Genomic DNA, 19223 nt, shown 5'->3' with positions numbered 1-19223 from the left:
GTTGGCAACACCCCCTGGAGATTAGATAAGTATTTTGATCCCCAGTTTATAGTTTAGTCCTGCAAAGTACCGAGCACTCTGCCCATGTTGCAGCAAGGCACTTAGGCACATGCTTGACTTTAAGCATCAACTTCAGTAATTCTACTTGTGTGCTTAAAACTAAGCCTGAGCTTAAGGCTTTGCTGCATCAGCGCAAGTGTGCTCAGTATCTTGCAGGATGGGGACACTAAGGCAAAGTGAGAGAAAGGGCTGGATCCTGCTCCCAGCGAGGTCAATGGCAAAGTTTCATTGACTTCTAAGGGGTAGGATCAGGTCCTAAATGGCTTGCCTGAAATTACACAGCAACTCAGTGGCAAACCTGGGAATGGAGTCCAGGAGGGTCTTACTCCCAGTGTTTAACCATTTTTTAACTGTTAGACAAAAATTCCTCTCCAGGAGGAAAAGAAGGGGATGTGCCAGCAATAAGGGGGTTGAGATCATGGGGAAACTGGGGCTGACACCTAAATTCCTTAATTTCTTTTCTAGCCATTTAAATTACTCCAGAAAGTAAACCTACAGTAAGCCTTGATGAATGACAGTTATAAATGTAAATGCAAGGTTATAAAGCAGGCTTTTTGGATCTACAAGGATAATTTGAAAGTGTTAGCAAAATAGCTAAAGATATGCTCAGCTTGGGAAAAAAAAAGAGTTCCTTCAAAATCAGGCACCTGATGACCTCTGCAGCACTTATACAAGATAAATAAAGATACCCAGAGTGAGGCTTGAATATAACTCAGAGTATCAGATTCATATGGATGCTGAGCCTAGTTATCCAACAATCACAGTGATCTACTGTTGAAAATCCAGAACAGATTACACTTTGCTTAGAAATAGATAGGAAAATCTTCCCAGACATTGCTTATGACCCCACTATGAAATAAGACCAGACTTATTTAAGTGCCCAGTATTTTTAGCACAGCAATATCCTCAAAGAATTCTTGCTAATTACTAAAGCGATACTAACTTCCCTTTCAGAAACAACTTAAGCTGTCCTTACCCAGTGTATATTGCAACAATTCCCAGGTTTGAGCAGCCCTTGAAATAACTTTTAAGGCTTACATCGTCAGTGAAGTCACAGGAGGCAGTCTGACATGCCTTTGGTTTTCTCAAAGATCTCTTAAAATTATAATAATAATTGCATTATATTAGTTAGTCCTCAGGGACAGCTCAGTTTTCCATGCATGTAACCTTTACCACTTTGGGTTGCATACCATACTGTTTGTCTTGGCAGCTTGAAGACCCCATAACTTCACTGCGATAACCATTTTTAGTTTGGCCTGTTGGGGTTTTCTTCAAATCCATCTGCCCTGAGAAATCTAATTCCTGATTTCACCTGATATCACCTACCGTCTTCATTTGCAAGGACAAAATTAAAATAATTTACTTTTCTCTCTCTCTTTGCTCTCTGGATTTCCCCAGCAACACTTAGCCTAGAGATGCCTATTTTCCTTCACCATTTCTGTATTGCATATTTCTTCAAAAATATGCCTGAAATTTAAGGACTCTGAAAAAGGCACCATGAGGCTCCCCATTTATATAACTTTCTATGACATATGGATCAAATTTGCTCTGATTTCTACGAAACAAAATGGATAGTTTTAATGAGAGCCAGCACTGCACATTCAATCTAGGATCTGTGACCCAGCTCCTTAAAGGTGCTTAAGCACCTAACTCCCATTGAAATCAATACTCTGAACCAGGCAAACTCTGGCTGATTTTTTGGGGTAATCCTGTATCCCCTTACTCACATGTTGAGATGTCTCTCAGTCACCTCATTGGAGATACTTACATGATTAGGTCTGCTGTTCAGAACATTTTCTTTATATCGTCAATATTTTCTACACATATTAACTGGCCAATGTTAAGTCTTAACTGACTAACATACCCCCCATCCCATGAGATACGTAAGAATTAGATTTTGTTGAAGGGGAAACTGAGTAACAAAGAGGTAAATGTGATCTGGCCTAGGCTACTTAGCAAATCAGTGGAACAGGTGGTGCTAAAACTAAGGAGCTACTGACTCAGCCCCAGTCTGCCAGACAATTTTGCTTCTTTTCCTACAGGCAAAAATTTCTATGAACTTTGGGGAGTTTTTCCTGAGGGAGCTGCAGGATTAGGACCTAAATGTTTAAAAAATCCCAAACTAGTTCTGGGAGGTTTTCTGATTTAAACTAGCCACAACTGGGAAGGGCGTTATGTCATTTTAGGATGGGTGGTAGGACCATATGGCGAGCACTACATTTGACATAAAAGGCCTTAAAATGTGCTAAGTGAATAATTTCCACTGCCTCTGAAGGTCTAGAGCTCTCATTTACACAAGCAAAGGAGGGCAAAATAGATCAATGACTATACATATTTGGAGGCACAGCAACTGAATTTGAATCAGCATTTGAACTTCTGCCAAATTAGATGTGGACTCTCCCTGGGATGTTTTAGATTCAAATGTGATAATTTCATTTCCTCCCATTTTCTCCTCTCTGCTTTGCAGTATTCTTCCCCTTTTCCCTGTATTTACTGTGTAGAATGGATTGTTACAGAAAGAAAGAGTTTTTGGTCTCTATGTTTAAAAATTATCCTAATATTATTTTATCTCCTTTCCCCACTCAGTGATTATTCCTTATTCAACATCTTAAACAACATGTACCCACTTGCTGATTTCTTCATCCTCTGTTTAATTCCCAATATTCAATAGGTGAAACCACCCCTCACTAGCATGATACTCAGTGCTAGCAGATGTCTGTTTCTTCACATGCAGGTGACATTTCTCTGGACCTTTCAGTTCTATCCCTACACTGTAACCCATTTACTACAGTTATCTAGAAATACCAAAACTTTCATCCTGGCCATATGGAAAACTTCTGTTAGCCAATGCTATCCTGCTCTAATTTGGAAGAAATAATTGATTTATTGCTGCTGCATACCTCTCCCAATTTTACAATGCACAGCAGAAATAACATGATGTTCTGGTTTTAAAGAACCTGATGTAAACTAGATTCACATACAACACACTTTCAGTGTGTAATTATGATAACTCTGCTCAAAGGCTGCCGCATTGTATCTTGACTCTGGAGTTTGTTTTTTTTAATAATATCCTGACTTTGGCATATGCAATGCATGATATTTGACGTGCTTAAAAAGGCCACAGGAAGATCATGTAGTGTGTTTTTCAACCAGTTCTCACACTAGCAGGGCACTGACCTTGCATGGACGTCATGCCATATTTTATACATTAGCTGAATGAGTTATCAAGATAGCTCTCCATCTGGCTTGAGGTACCAACATAGTGCAGACAGGGGTTCTTTTCCTCCCACAGAACTCTCTGAAGTGATATTGTCAGCACAGCTATAGTTAATGGGTTCTATCCACATGCAATCAATCTCCCAGTGCAGAAGAAATGGTTTACAATCTCTGAAACTTTACACACCTCCATGACTGCCATGCATCAGCAGAAAGGACCATTTACTACCTTTCCACTTTTCCTTTCGCACTGTGTTGCATTCAGGTTAATAAGACAATGAGGACACTACAAACAATATTCTGACAGGCCAAACAAGGGGAAATTGGTTGTCAACATCTGTAAACAATTTTTATCCACGACTAAAGACTCCCTTTAAATTAAATGCCCTAGTTACCTTTTCTTGAGGCTTAGTATCAGTCTTGGAAATGAGCTGTGATCTTCTATATAACTTTGTCATTGCATGGAACAATTCTTTGTCAGTATTAGTCACAACAAAGAATTTATCCAGTTAACCTCGTTAAGCAGAAACTAGCTGACATTTTAGGAAGATAACAGAGCAGAACTTTCTGGTACTCTTATGGTATGTCTACACTGCACACTAAGCCTGGGCTATGACTCAGGTTTGAACCCAAGCCCCCTTTCCATCCACACACACAAATCAGTGTGATTTGGGTAAGCAAGCTCTCTGGACCCAGGTCCTAGGATCCTGCTAGGGAGGTGGGTCAGAGCCCAAGTCCTACTGTGACTTGTGTCCAAGCCCTATCATTTTGTACTGTGGCTGCAGCTCAAGCCTCAGACTGAGAACGTCTGTGTTGTGCAGCATGGAGATCTGGGTCCAGCAACTGTAATCCCAGGTTTACAGTCCAGTGCTGATGCTCACATGTGGGCTTGGAAACACTGATGTTAACAGCCTGGGTCCCACAGACTCAGGTTTACAAAGCAGCAGAGACACCCACAGAGTTTTCTGTGAGGTACCCTCAGAGTCTGCCTGAATGAGCCTTTATTATACGCATTAAGGTAGAGGTCATCTGTTTATATAAGTAATTTTATTCAAGTAAAATTGCCTGTTTCCTAGTTTAAAAAAATGCATTCGAGTAATGTTTGGTTCCTTAGCATGATAGAACAATAACTTTATGCTCCAAGTGTGTGAACTGAGATAAACTGTGGACTACTGGGATGACTTCCACTTTATTATCTCTCTAGTTTGCCAGTAAAGTATAATAGCTAAGTCATGACTACTATGTGATGCCAGGGCTATGGAAGAGCTCTGTTAATTATGATACATGGTACAATTACCGAGGAGGGGAAAAGATGTATTTAGGGCAATATAAAGGATTTGAACTAGAAGCAATGGGATGATATTTAGTTAAAAGAAAACTAGGCTGAATATTAGTACAATTTCCTAGAGAGGAGTGCTATTAGGCTGTGATGTAGTCTCTCAAGAGAAATGTGCCCACTCCTTAAGACATTTATTTAAACTGAAAAAAGACACCTGGTTCTGTTCTATCTGCCACTGATCTGACCTTGCAGAAGTCACTTCCCTCTCTGCACCTCTGTTTCCCTTCCCGCCCTTTGCCTGTCTTGTCTATTTAGACTGGAAAACTTTGGGACAGGGGCTGTCCCTAATCACAGCCTAATAGAGCTATGTGTTTGTGCGACACCTAGCAATCTCCATGCCCTTCCCTCCCCCAATCTCCACAGAGGCCTGCAAGTGCTACCACAGTCCAAATAAATAAATACATAATAGAAAATACAGTATAAGGGAAAATACTACAGTGGCAGGTAGATGTGCTGGATGACCTTATATTATATCTTCTCAAGCTCTAAATTTAGTGTTAAGTCCCAGCACATTATTATTATTATGATTATTATTATTATTAATGATTAGTATGCAATTAGAGCATGTACAATGTTTATGACAGTCTCCAATTATGAACATTTAAGAACTAGCTGTTGGTGCAAATCTTTCAGATCAACATTCATTGGCACTGATCGTATTCTTTAGTATCACCTTCTAAGTATCTTGTTGTTATAGTAATAAAACCACATACATTTCAATTGCCAAGTTTATGATTCAGTGTGCTATGGGGTATATGAATAAAGCCAGCTGCTCTTGAAGAGTGCAGTTTAGTTCATGGTTCCTCAGCTGGGCTGCAAAAAATCCAGCCTCTCCTTGCTCATAGCCCCTTCTTCCATCCTGAACTCCCCCCTCTCAAACTATAAATAACTCAAGTTATCTAACATTCACCATATAAGGAATAAGCAGAATTGGAAACATTCATTTCCCTTTGCCTTTAAAGTTCAAATGGATATTATAGCAAGTTAGGTATTCCCAGCAAAATGACTTCTGATACCATATTTGCCAAAATGGTCCCCCAAAGGCAAATATTCTGTAGATGAACAGGCTGTTCTCATGAGTATGTGTGTGAATTATGTTGGCCCATTTATTGGAAGGCTGTGTGGGGTATTTTGATAGCAGGGTGAAAATGACTGTCAGGTTTGATGTCCAGAGTGTTAAAAGACTCCCAGGTTTCTGATCAGTTAGAATCCAAGAAAAGCAGGGATTCTTAGCAATTGATTTATCATATAGTAGGGTGAGGGTGGAGATAGAAAAATCTAATTTATAAAAAACCTTACCAGATAATTACCTGGGTGCCAATGGGTGCCACCATGAGTACTGCAGCACCATTCCCAATACCACCACCACCACCCTCATGATTCGGGTGATCATATTTCCCACAGGGAAACGGGACACTGCATAGGGCTAATCCAAGCATCCCCCGCCACACGGGCTGGCCTGAGCCGCTCACCCGAGCCCTACTCCCTGGGGGGCTGGCAGCACTGCTTGCTTGAGCCCAGCCTGCCTGCAGCCTGAGCCCTGCTTCCCCCACCCATGTGGGCCTGGCATCACAGATAACATATTCCGCCGTACTCCACATTTTTGACAAAAGTGGGCATTTGTCCCATTTGCTCTTGCCAACTGATCAAGTTGACAAGAGCAAACGGGAAAAATGCCCACTTTTGCCAAAGAAGTTGGGATGGCCGGGACAGGGCTTAAAAATGGGACTGTCCTGAACAAAATGGGATACTTTAATCAACCATCATCATCATCATTGTCAGAAGCAGGACATTTCAAAAGCAGATCTGGCCGACAGATCACCCTGGGGGATCTGGGTAAGGTTTGGGTTCAGGTTCAGTTCTAAACTGGGGCCAGAATTGGAATTTGACAGGGTAAGCTGATTTCCAATAATTTTTCCTTCTTAAATGATGGGTGACTTACAGGACCAGCCATTCCACCTTTTAAGCCACCTTCGAACCAGATGGAACCCATTCCCATTTTGGATCTGATCAAGATCCAGAACTGTAGGGGTGGCTTTGCATCCAGGCATCCCAATTTGAACCTCCACCCGAAATTTATAGTGGAGACATAGGATTTGAAGTTCCAGTATGGGCCTCTTTCTATCCCAAAGGGAAATAAACAGCATAATTACTTAAAAGCAATATGGTATCTGCTAGTAACACTAGATTAAAGAGTAATTTCATGAATGAACTAGCTAGCTATACAGAACAGTATATATGTCAGTATCAATGATTTAAACCCCACCCCACCCTACCCCGAAAGAACCCTACATGATAACTAGACAGAAAATTTAATTTAACACTCAATTTAAATAATCTCCCTTTCCCCTGAGGCATAGCTACATATCGAGGTATTTTATATGATACAGAAAAGAAGGTAGAGATGCGATTGATGTTTGAAGTGGAAAACATCAAAGTGATGAGCTATGGTACAAGGAAGACATGCCCGTAGAGCAAAATTTAAAAAGTGTGGGAAGTTAATTTACACTGGTTTACTGAACATCCGGAACAGATCCCATTTCCCATTCAGATTAACCGTAGGAAACAGAATGTCTAATTTGTTTCTTGTGCACCTGCTTACTCCGCTCATTTATCTCTTTGCCCTCAGATAATTCATCAAGTTCTCTTTTCACTATAGAGCCTGATTCTTGCACTACATCTTATATAGTCTTTTCACCAGTGAAAAATCAGAATGGTTGATTTTCACCCCTACGTTGCATGGCAGCTGTGTAAATGCTGACATGAGGTGCAAGGCAATGGAGAATCAGGCCCATAATGGTCATAGGCTCCCCCAGCAGTTGAGCTATATGAAACTTCCCCCAAACTTCAGTTTACCCTGACCCCCTCGTCACTTATGTATAGGTGCCTGTGTGTTAAACATCAAACCAAACCGCATCCACACTATTCAATCTACATCAGTGATGTTAGCGATAAAAATATTGCCTCCGGCACACAACAATATCCTCAAACCCCCAAAACCTGCATGAACAGAGAAGCTTTGGAGTGTGCCTCCTAGGTCAGCAAGCTTGGCCTTTCTTGGAAAAGGAGGAGCATTGACTTCCAGTATTGAGAACCGTCCATTCAAAATGCCCTGCCTCTAGTCCCCAGATGTTGATATCTGGAGGCTATAAGCTTGAAAGTTCAACAGCTGGGTAAGAGCATGAGGGAGGGAAATAAGCTGCCTCTATGGTACATAGAACCCAAACCTTAATGAGCTTTGTAGGTCTCTTTGAATTGCATCTGCATTGGAAGCCAGTGCAGTTAATTGCAAACCTTTTGTGCATGCAGAGAAGCCCATGAGAATCTGTCTGAGTCATAAATTTCCCCAGTACTCTTCGAGAATAGTGTAGCTGAAGTCGACCTATCTTAGATCGACTTACCTCCCGTCCTCATGGCACGGGATCGACGGCCATGGCTCCCCGTCGACTCCACTTATGCCTCTCGCTCTGGTGGAGTTCCGGAGTCGACAGCAGAGCGATTTATTGCGTCTAGATGAGAGACGATAAATCGACCCCCGATAGATCGATCGCTTCCCGCCGAGCTGGCAGGTAATGTGGACATACTCATCTAGCCTCTGTTAATAAAGGACATTAGAGAATGTCACCAACAGTGCCATTATCTATGCATCTATCACAGACTCACAGAGATGCAGGGCTGGAAGAGAACTAAAGAGGTCATTTCTCTGTTGTCTCTCTTTTGTTCTCATCCCTTCACCTCCTTTAACCATGGGTTTTGTTAACATTTGGCAATGAAAACCTTTCAAAATATGGATTCCTCTGGGAAGAAAGTTAAGGGAGTCAATTAAAAGGAACACAAATAGTGCTGGAAGGCTCTGGGCTCATGACATCTGTATGTAGACAAAAATCCCCCAAATATTTGTATAATACCTGTTCATAACATATGGGCTAACTCCCTCCTTTAATCAAAAACAACTGCGTGAGAGGTAGGAGGGGGAACAAGTGATGAGTAAGTAAGTGGCCACAGGTCTAGGAACGGAGACATTCTGTTGGCTTGTCATGGGACATACTGTCCTGAGCAAACATAATGCGTGGAGAGCAGGATATTACTTGCCATCTCAGCAGCAAGATGCCCTGTGTAATCACACTGTTGGTAGCATACATTCCCTATTTCCTGCCACCCACACACCCTTGGTGCATTGGCCAGCATTTTAGCTGGGCATAAATCCCAATTGACTCTAGTGCATTATTAAAGTATGTTTGTGTGCCTGTTGGTGAGAGACGAGGTCCCCTATATTCCCTTTCCCCCCTGGTACAGAGGGCAGGATTCAGCCCTGGACATAGATGCAGTCTGTTTCATGCCAATTAAATAGAGAGTGAATGTCACAGATCAGTTGTGGAATCCTTAAAATCATGGATGTTATTATTTCAGCACACGATTGTAAGAAATTCGAAGTGTTTCTCCTTCATGGACTGAGATACAGAAACACTGGGAAATACCCATGCTGGCAGAGCACATAATAATTCTGGACATATATGTTCTCATTTGTTAAAGCAAAACCTTACTTGTTTTTTTAAAGCATGTGTGGAAAATTGGGTATCTTCCTCCTAGTAGGAACATCTCTGGAATCAACCCCAAATCCAGAGTGAGCACTAGGAAAACACTCTTTGAAATGCAGTAGAGTGATAATTTATTAGAGTAGATGAACTACCATTTCATGCCATTGTAATTTTCTCAGCATCCTGCTTTAAAATTCTGAGTTAAAGCAATGTTGGAAAAATGCTGTCATTCTTCGGACATTAAAATTTGATCTGTTGTTTTTATGGGATTTTTTTTTGAGGCATATGTTATGTTTTCCTTTCCTCCCATACGTGGCAAACTAAATGCCTTTGTAGTTCAGAGTTGCATTCTTTTAAATCAGCGCTGAGTAGTAAGTAATACAATAGACATGGGTTTGAAAAAAATTGTTAGCAGCCTGAAAACTGCAGCTGCTTCATTTGTCTTTTCAATGGTTGGGATTTAATGTACTGGAGTTATTAAATGACCTGAACTCATGTTTTCCATGAAACAGGTAGATGAAAGAGTTTGACGTGACCGTGGAGATAATCTCATTGCTGTGAAGCAACAGAACTAAGTGGGACAGAGACAGAAATATTCATAGTTGGTAAATGTTTATAGGAATGACTCATCTAACTCTTGATGTTGTTGCTAAGTTAAATTATGGATCGTATTAGACCAGACTGGAGACAACAGCTTTAAAGCAAAGCTCATAATAAATTATCAGAGGTAATCAGTGGAATGAAAACACTGGGTTTAAACCAAAGCCCATTTAAGTCAGTGGTAAGACTCCCTTTGACTTCAGTGGCCTTGAGATTGGGTTCACTATTGGCAAAATCCTGCTGCTTACTAGTAGAACCAGGCTGTAAAGACTCAAGAAGGGAGAAAGGGAAAGGATCTGGCCCAGGGGACATCCTGCAGTTGCAGGGCAGAATGACACAGAGCAAGTTACATTGACACACTGATTACTAGACAGGAGGAGTTATACACTGATACAGGTGTTAGATGACAGATACATGAACAAGCGATTTGTTGGAATGAGTATTGGGATAGCGACAGAAGCAGGTTAATAGTCTTAGGAGGGACTGTTCAGGAACAGTATAAGAGATTTGTCAATAATAGGAACAGATCTTTAAAGATAGTCACTCTATGATCTGCAGAATTTTCCTGGTGCCTGGCAACTGTCTACATTGGATCTAGTAGTACCAATATGTTGTACAGACAAAACTACACAGGATCTTTTCAGGGGGCAAGACAAAGATACCACATTTATTATGATAACAATTTGATTTATGACTAATAACTAGTATCTTAATTCTTATACACACACATTATACCTAATACCTATACACACATTCACACACACACACACACATCCATCAGATGTTCTGCAGCTGCTGCATAGTTACCAGTCCTGAAGATAGCTTAAGTTCATAGCTTGATTTTGTAGCTTGGGTTCATAGCTTGTGGCGGCTAACTGGCCAGGAAAGCCGGGCACAAGGACAAGCTGGATCTCTGTTGTGCAGGCACCGATGTCCTTCCATGTTGGCAGCAGAATGTTACCCAGAGTCTCTCATCTCACCCTTCTTTTTTATAGGCTTTTAGTTTGGATTCAAAGTCTATAGGTCTTGCTGTGTCACGCTGCCTCTTTGGGTTTGGATTGATCACCCATCAATTGCAGGCATGACTTTCAGCCTTGAACCTGGCTTTGATCTTCCTTCTGTTGTTCTGTTGTCCTTTTCTTTTTAGGGTGGATGCTTCTTACTTTGTTTAGGGCTGTTGTCTAGGTCTTCAGCCGTTGGTATTTGAACTTTATCTCATCAGGACAGGCTGGGGCTGGAGGTTGATTCCATCATCCACACATACCTCATTCACACATCTAAACTAAACTAATAAGATTACAGCAGGGTTTGCAAAAATGAAGGTTGGAGGAAGCTTTTACAAAATGGTTTGAGTGTTTTAAAATGGGGTTTGAATTACAATATGGAACAGAAGTTACAGTGTAGGCAAGTGTAGTGTGGATGGTGAACAGAATTTACATTAATAAATTAAAAACAATTTCATTTATCAGTTCTACAAATATGCTCATTGCATTTGTGTTTGAGCTGCAAACGGCTGGCAGGCCATGCATCCTTAGCACAGCACGTAGTCAGGTGAAGCCGTTATTATGGAGATGCAAAATGTTTTTGCAAAAGAAGAGTGCATGAATTTTCTTTCTTCAAATGTGAGAAACATTAGCTCAGCTTAACTACCCTCCTTAACTACCTTCTTGGTGATTGTGTATGCACCTACAGAAATTCCCTCAATTTCATGGTATTTCCCTGGCTACTGACACCAACCAAGTGCTTCAAGAATCACTCCATGCATAAGGCAGCTGTTTTGCACCTGGTTTTATGGGAAACAGTGAAATGAGATTTTCTCAAGATTTGGGGAGGGGAAAGAACCTGACGTATTTAAAACAACTATATGAAGATTTAATGCATAAGGAATTTATGAACTCTGGTAGCATTCAATAATTAAAGTGTAATGAGATGACCTTGTGTTTCATAATTTTGTTTTTTAGTGACTTTTCAGTGAAATTTTTTTTTAAATTGGCAAGTTCATAGGTTGAAATAAATCACCCAGCTATGGAAAATCTTGTCAGTCTAAGTCAATAGTTCATCAAGAAAAAAAAGTATGTTTTCTTTTTCTCTAGGTAAATAGTATCCAGGGAGTAAAAACTCTACATGATAAAAATGCAGTTTAGGTACAAAATACAAAGCTAAGACTGGTTGATATTTTTCATCAAAAATGGGATTTCAGTTGTACAAAAATCTCAACAAGGCATCTACTTTTTCAAAACGTTGCAATTTTTCATCAGAAAACTGAACGTTTTGGGGGTCTTGGCTTCTTTTTCTTCCAAAGTTTTTGGCTGAAATTTGGGGAGTTTTCATTTTTCCTCTGGAATACCCCATTTTCCAACCAGCACTAAACCATGCCTATAGTTCTGTATGGCAAGAGCACCCAAAGTGTTCCAGGTGTTATACAGACATGTAAGAAAACAATGTTTCTGCTCCCAAGAACTTGCAATTTAAAGGGAAAAAATATGAAAAGTGGGGGGAAAGGGGAAAAAACATAGACATAGAGTGTTGGCCTTGTCTTGTTAGTTATATAGTTGGCCTTGTTTTGTTAGGTCTTCTCCTCATGCACATCAGTGGCGCTCCGTTGGGGACTTGGCCTGTAACGCTTTCTGTAAAGGTTAGTTTTAGTTTGTTCCAAAAAGGGACGTGGGGTTGAAATGAGGAAGAGAAAAGGTGGCGAAGGGGGTGTGGAGAAGGAAACGGGAGAAGGAAACTAAGGAGGATGGCATTTGAAAGCAGAAAAGAGAAAGGGGAGGAGCAAGCAAAAGGCTGTAGGCAGGAAGGGTGAGGTGGGGCTGTTGAAAGGTCAGAGTGACAGGAGAAGGGCAGGCTGGAGGTAACCCTGAAGCCAGTGCCCATATTCCGAACAAGAAGAACAAACTCTGAATCTAAGCTTCCAGGTTCAGTAAATGATGCCTGGAGACTGTGATGGCTCCTTCCCAGCTGCTGATGCTGTTCACCATGTGGGTGTAAAGCTGCTTTACTCAGTGCCCTAGGTGGATTCCTATTGGAGGGGTGAGTGGGTCTGAAAGGCCCTGACTTAACCTGTGCCCTTTGCTGGTGATGGTGCTGGCTCCTTCGGGGCTTTTCAAAGTCAAGCTTCTCCCTGCTGCTGCAGCAACTCAAGTGGAGGATGGGAGAGGAAAGGCAGCTGACAGCTGTTGATCTGTCCCCTGCCTTCTGGGCTGTAGCTGCTGCTGGCTGCTTATGAATGTCTCTCTCACGGAGAGCCCAAAGTAAGATGTACAGCGTTATTAACCTGCTAGCTGCAGATAAAGTATTTAATACAGTGGAAAATATATACAGATGCAATTCATTCTCCTCCTGTTAAATCTGTAACCAGCCGTCATGGCTCAGCGAGCTAGACGATCCTGTTACATTTCAAAAGGTAGCAATAGGGATTCATCTTCCACACTTTCCATGCTGCCATATGTGGTTTGAATGAGACAGTTTCCTATTGAAACGACTGTCTCCTATCAGCAAGAAGGGCATAGTCTAGGAAAGCTATTAAGTAAAACATGCGAGTCTGATGCTGATGGCATTTTTTCCCCCAGCAGCAAACTTTCGTATAGTTTAGTCTAGTATCAGAGGGGTAGCCATGTTAGTCTGGATCTGTAAAAGCAGCAAAGAGTCCTGTGGCACCTTATAGACTAACAGACATTTTGGAGCATGAGCTTTCATGGGTGAATACCCACTTCGTCAGATGCAGGTAGTGGAAATTTCCAGGGGCAGGTATATATATGCAGGCAAGCTAGAGATAATGAGGTAGTTCAGTCAGGGAGGATGAGGCCCTGTTCTAGCATTAGAGGTGTGAAAACCAAGGGAGGAGAAATTGGTTCTGTAATTGGCAAGACATTCACAGTCTTTGTTTAATCCTGAGCTGATGGTGTCAAATTTGCAGATGAACTGAAGCTCAGCAGTTTCTCTTTGAAGTCTGGTCCTGGTTCAACAGCTTCCACCCCACCATCAACCTCAGCCTGGACCAATCTACACGGGAGGTCCACTTCCTAGACACCACAGTGCAAATAAATGATGGTTACATTACCACCACCCTATACCGAAAACCAACCGACCGCTATGCCTACCTTCATGCCTCCAGCTTCCATCACGGGCACATCACACGATCCATTGTCTACAGCCAAGCACTGAGGTACAACCGTATCTGCTCTAACCCCTCAGACAGAGACCAACACCTACAAAATCTCCACCAAGCATTCTCAAAACTACAATACCCGCATGAGGAAATAAGGAAACAGATCAATAGAGCCAGACGTGTACCCAGAAGCCTGCTACTGCAAGACAAACCCAAGAAAGAAACCAACAGGACTCCACTGGCCATCACATACAGTCCCCAGCTAAAACCTCTCCAACGCATCATCAGGGACCTACAACCCATCCTGGACAATGATCCCACACTTTCACAGTCTTGGGTGGCAGGCCAGTCCTCGCCCACAGGCAACCTGCCAACCTGAAACATATTCTCACCAGTAACTGCACACTACACCATAGTAACTCTAGCTCAGGAACCAATCCATGCAACAAACCTCAATGCCAACTCTGCCCACATATCTACACCAGCGACACCATCACAGGACCTAACCAGATCAGCCCCACCATCACCGGTTCATTCACCTGCACGTCCACCAATGTAATATACGTCATCATATGCCAGCAATGCCCCTCTGCTATGTACATTGGCCAAACTGGACAGTCACTACGGAAAAGGATAAACGGACACAAATCAGATATTAGGAATGGCAATATACAAAAACCTGTAGGAGAACACTTCAACCTCCCTGGCCACACTATAGCAGACCTTAAGGTGGCCATCCTGCAGCAAAAAAACTTCAGGACCAGACTTCAAAGAGAAACTGCTGAGCTTCAGTTCATCTGCAAATTTGACACCATCAGCTCAGGATTAAACAAAGACTGTGAATGTCTTGCCAATTACAGAACCAGTTTCTCCTCCCTTGGTTTTCACACCTCAACTGCTAGAACAGGGCCTCATCCTCCCTGATTGAACTACCTCATTATCTCTAGCTTGCCTGCATATATATACCTGCCCCTGGAAATTTCCACTACCTGCATCTGACGAAGTGGGTATTCACCCACGAAGGCTCATGCTCCAAAACGTCTGTTAGTCTATAAGGTGCCACAGGACTCTTTGCTGTTTTTATAGTTTAGTCTGTTTCATGTATCAGTGCACATGAAACTTGTAACGATATACATTATGTAAAATCACCAGAGATGCTTCCCTGCAGTAGCATGGATGACGGAGACATTGTGTGATATGGATGCACATCACAAATGAATGAATATAACAAAATTGTGGAAAATCATGAACGGTTCACAGTCTAGATTAGTGTGGTAACCATCATTTATTTATCATTGCTCAGGAGCCTATTGCTGAGATTAAGTACAAGTGAATTAGAAGAACTATTGAGCTGTATCATTGAGTCTGGTGGGAAGTGCACTTTTAAGTCTGATGACTTGATATAGCCACAGTCATTATGACATTCCTCATTGCTCTCAGAAAGCCTAGCTGAGATGACACAGGACCAGGCATCTGAAAGGCACCTCACAAGATAGCTGATTATATATAGGTTTGGACATGAGGAATGTTTTAAACTTAAACAATAAGAACATAAGATAATAAGAACGGCCGTACGGGGTCAGACCAAAGGTCCATCCAGCCCAGTATTCTGTCTACCAACAGTGGCTAATGCCAGGTGCCCCAGAGGGAGTGAACCTAACAGGTAATGATCAAGTGATCTCTCTCCTGCTGTCCATCACCAGCCTCTGACAAGCAGAGGCTAGGTACACCGTTCCTTACCCATCCTGGCTAATAGCCATTAGTGGACTTAACCTCCATGAATTTATTCAGTTCCCTTTTAAACCCTATTATAGTCCTAGCCTTCACAACCTCCTCAGGCAAGGAGTTCCACAAGTTGACTGTGCGCTGTGTGAACAACTTCCTTTATTTGTTTTAAACTTGCTGCCCATTAATTTCATTTGGTGGCCTCTAGTTCTTATATTGTGGGAACAAGTAAATAACTTTTCCTTATTAACTTTCTCCACATCACTTATGATTTTATATATCTCTATCATATCCCCCACTAGTCTCTTTTCCAGGCTGAATGGTGCTGGGAAAATAACATAGGCATGTAAATTGCATACAGGAAGGATGGTTTTATGGTTAAATCCCTGGACTGGGACTCTAAAGATCCTGGCTCTGCCACAGATCTTCCTGTTTGTCCTTGGGCAAGTCATGTAACTGTACTGTGCCTCAGTTTCCCATTTGAGAGGGTATAATATTTTTTTCTCCCACGCTTTGCCTGGTTTGTCTTTTTAGACTATAAACTCATTGGGGAAGGATCTGTCTCTCATTATGTATTTCAACCGTGTCTCGCACAATGGGGTCAGGATCTCAGTAGGGGCTGGAGCAGAGGTCCTCAGACTTTTGTACTGGTGATCCCTTTCACACAGAAAGCCTCTGAGTGTGACCCCCCTTATACATTAAAAACACTTTTTTATATATTTAACACTATTATAAATGCTAGAAACAAAGCGGGGTTTGGGGTGGAGGCAGACAGCTCGCAACCCCCAATGTAATAACCTGTTTGAGAACCGCTGGGCTGAAGGGACCTACCACAATATATGAAACTAAGAATAATATAAAAAATGTATGGATACAAATTTTTGTAAAAATTGTGTTGGATATTTTTTTTTAAAGATCTGAGATAGAAAAATGTCCCCTGAATATTTCAAGTGGGTCTGCTTCTATTGAATTAAAATGATACAAAACAAATAATATAAAGGTATTCCCATCATCTGAAGACAGATCCTGCTGTCTTTCTTACTCTGGCATAAATCTCACTAATTTTAATAGGAAGTTTGCCTGAATCAGAGTATCAGGATTTTGCTCAGATACTAGACAGGGAGATGGAAGGACCTGACCTGCTGTAATAGTTTGTGGAAAAGGCATTTTGATCAACCAGATTACATCACACATTTTGAAACAGCAAATTAAATCAGCTTTAACAGGAACTGCAGAACATTTCATGGACTTCACCCAGTCTTGCTGACTGCTAAAAAAATGCAAAACTCTGATTAGTTATACCTATGCAACTCGTCTGACTTCCATGAATCTTGAGCTACTCTGCCAAATCTCTTATCAGTACTTCTTTCAGCTGTGACAATGCAACTGTATTAAAACCAATGCTATGGCAATGCTGAAACTAAATGGAGAACTTGGCTCAGCATGTCCCAGGGTCACCAGATATGGCTTGTGGATTTAAATTATGCAACTGTGACATTCTGTCCAGTAAGAACTGGATGTCTCCTGAGCTGCATTGTGATGCCCCTTTTCATGCTGAGTGGTGTTATTATTAGCACTGAGATCTTAACAATGTACCGTAAGTGTGGCAATGTAATTTCAGAAACCCACCATCAGAGAGCAACTTAAAAACTCAAAGCACTCTCCCATTAGAACAGTTCCCCATCTATACAATCTTGCTACCTCTTCTCCATTTTCTGAACCTTTGGGGGAAAAAAGAGGAGCCTAGCAACATATCTTGAAGGTAACCAGATTGAGCTAATTTGGACCAAGAGGACAGAGCAGATTCCAAAGCTGGGGACCTCACAGAGACTGCCCTGCCACCCATCCCTTCTTGTTAATCCCAACAGGCTCCAGCTCAGGAGGCTCTGCTGGTCTCAACGGTGGCAGTAGGGCATTAGGAGAGAGGCAGTCTCTCTCAGCTAGGTGGCTTCTAAGCAAGGCCAGTGCAAGGATGTTTTGCACTCTAGGCGAAACTTCCACCTTGAGCCCTCCCCTAACCCTGAGCCCCCGCTCTGAGGCGCTTCCCCCACGGCAGCTCCCCCCATCCGCCCTGAGGTGCCCCCTTGCGGCAGTTCCCCACCCCCCACCCTCCGCCCTGAAGCACCCCCCCACCCCAGCTCACCCCTGCTCCGCCTCCACCCCGAGCACGCCATCGCTGCTTCACTTCTCCCGCCTCCCAGGCTTGTGGCGCCAATCAGCTTAGGCCCCTCAAGCCTGGGAGGCGGGAGAAGTGAAGCAGCCACAGCGTGCTCGGGGAGGAGACGGGGCAGGGGTGAGCTGGGACAGGGAGTTCCCCTGCGTGCCCCCCCCCCACTTGCTGCAGGCGGCCCTCCCTGCGCTCCCCTGCCCCAGCTCCCTCCGCCTAAATGCCGGCAGCGACCGGGGCTGCTGAAGATCCGGCCGCCGTGGTCGCTGCGGAAGAAAATGCCACCCCCCAAATCCTAGCACTCTAGGCGACCGCCTAGGTCGCCTAAATGGTTGCACCGGCCCTGCTTCTAAGCCATTTAAGATTTTGAAGGTCAAGTCCAACACCTTAGTCTGCACTTGGAAACCCATAGGCAGTGTGTGAACTCTGTGGAGCTGCTCATGGAGTAAGGTGCTGTGCAAGGTAAGTGGGAGTCTTGCACTCAGGCCTCTTGTGAAGATGGTGTGTCTGTGTAATACTCACGTTCCATACAGGCGTAACACACAGCAGAGGGAAAAAAGGAAATTACACACACTCTCCTCTGAAAGCCAATGAACACATGAGCAAAGAACACATGCCTGGTTTCCAGCTGTCTCACTTAGGCAGGTTATGGTGAGAGGAACAGCTCTGCTTTCCCCCGACACTGAGTGATAGGCCATTGAATCACTCACCAGCCATCCTCAAATCATGTTCATTCAAACACCACTTAGACACACCATTAGGGTTCTGTTCGTCAATAAACATTTCCCTCTTTGTGAGGAGCCAGAGCCCACCCAAGTCTGCACAGACTGCGAAAATTTGCTCGGCACTTGGCTATCTGAGGTAGATTAAAAAAAAATGATCAAACTTATAGAAGTCTTTTTTGGCGAGGTGTGTGTGTGTGTGTAGTGATGGCGGGGGCGGGGCCTGGCTATCATTGTGACGAGCTTGTCTGTTTTATTGTTTAATTTTACGTTTGTGTGGGATTATCATTTAGTCACACGGGCTGTCATGTGGGAACTAAACTGAAGCCCAGTTCTACAAAGCTTACATGCAGACAGTGCCATTGTGCGTATGGATTGCACAGTGAGTCCTTGCAAAAAAAGCACTTGTTTGCAATAGATTTTGTTTTTTATCCTGGCTAAATGAAGGTTTTGAATGATTGATTCATTTGCTGACCTGCTGCCCAGAGCTGCAAAACAGCCTTCCAGGTTAACAGCTCTTCTAAACAGGTTTACCATTGTTTCTGGATATGGCTAATCTTGGGGCAGGAGCATCTTAGGGCTGTTCTATAGTAGGGGAGGGGATCGATCTAAGATACGCAACTTCAGCTGCGTGAATAACATAGCTGAAGTCGAAGTATCTTAGATCGAGTTACCTACCATCCTCACGGCGCGGGATCGACATCCGCGGCTCCCCCTGTCGACTCCGCTACCGCCGTTCACGTTG

Source organism: Gopherus evgoodei, chromosome 10 (genome assembly GCF_007399415.2).
Source record: "Gopherus evgoodei ecotype Sinaloan lineage chromosome 10, rGopEvg1_v1.p, whole genome shotgun sequence".
NCBI classification, from domain to species: domain Eukaryota; kingdom Metazoa; phylum Chordata; order Testudines; family Testudinidae; genus Gopherus; species Gopherus evgoodei.
The sequence above is the reverse complement of the archived record's forward strand: the minus strand, read 5'-3'. Positions refer to the sequence as shown.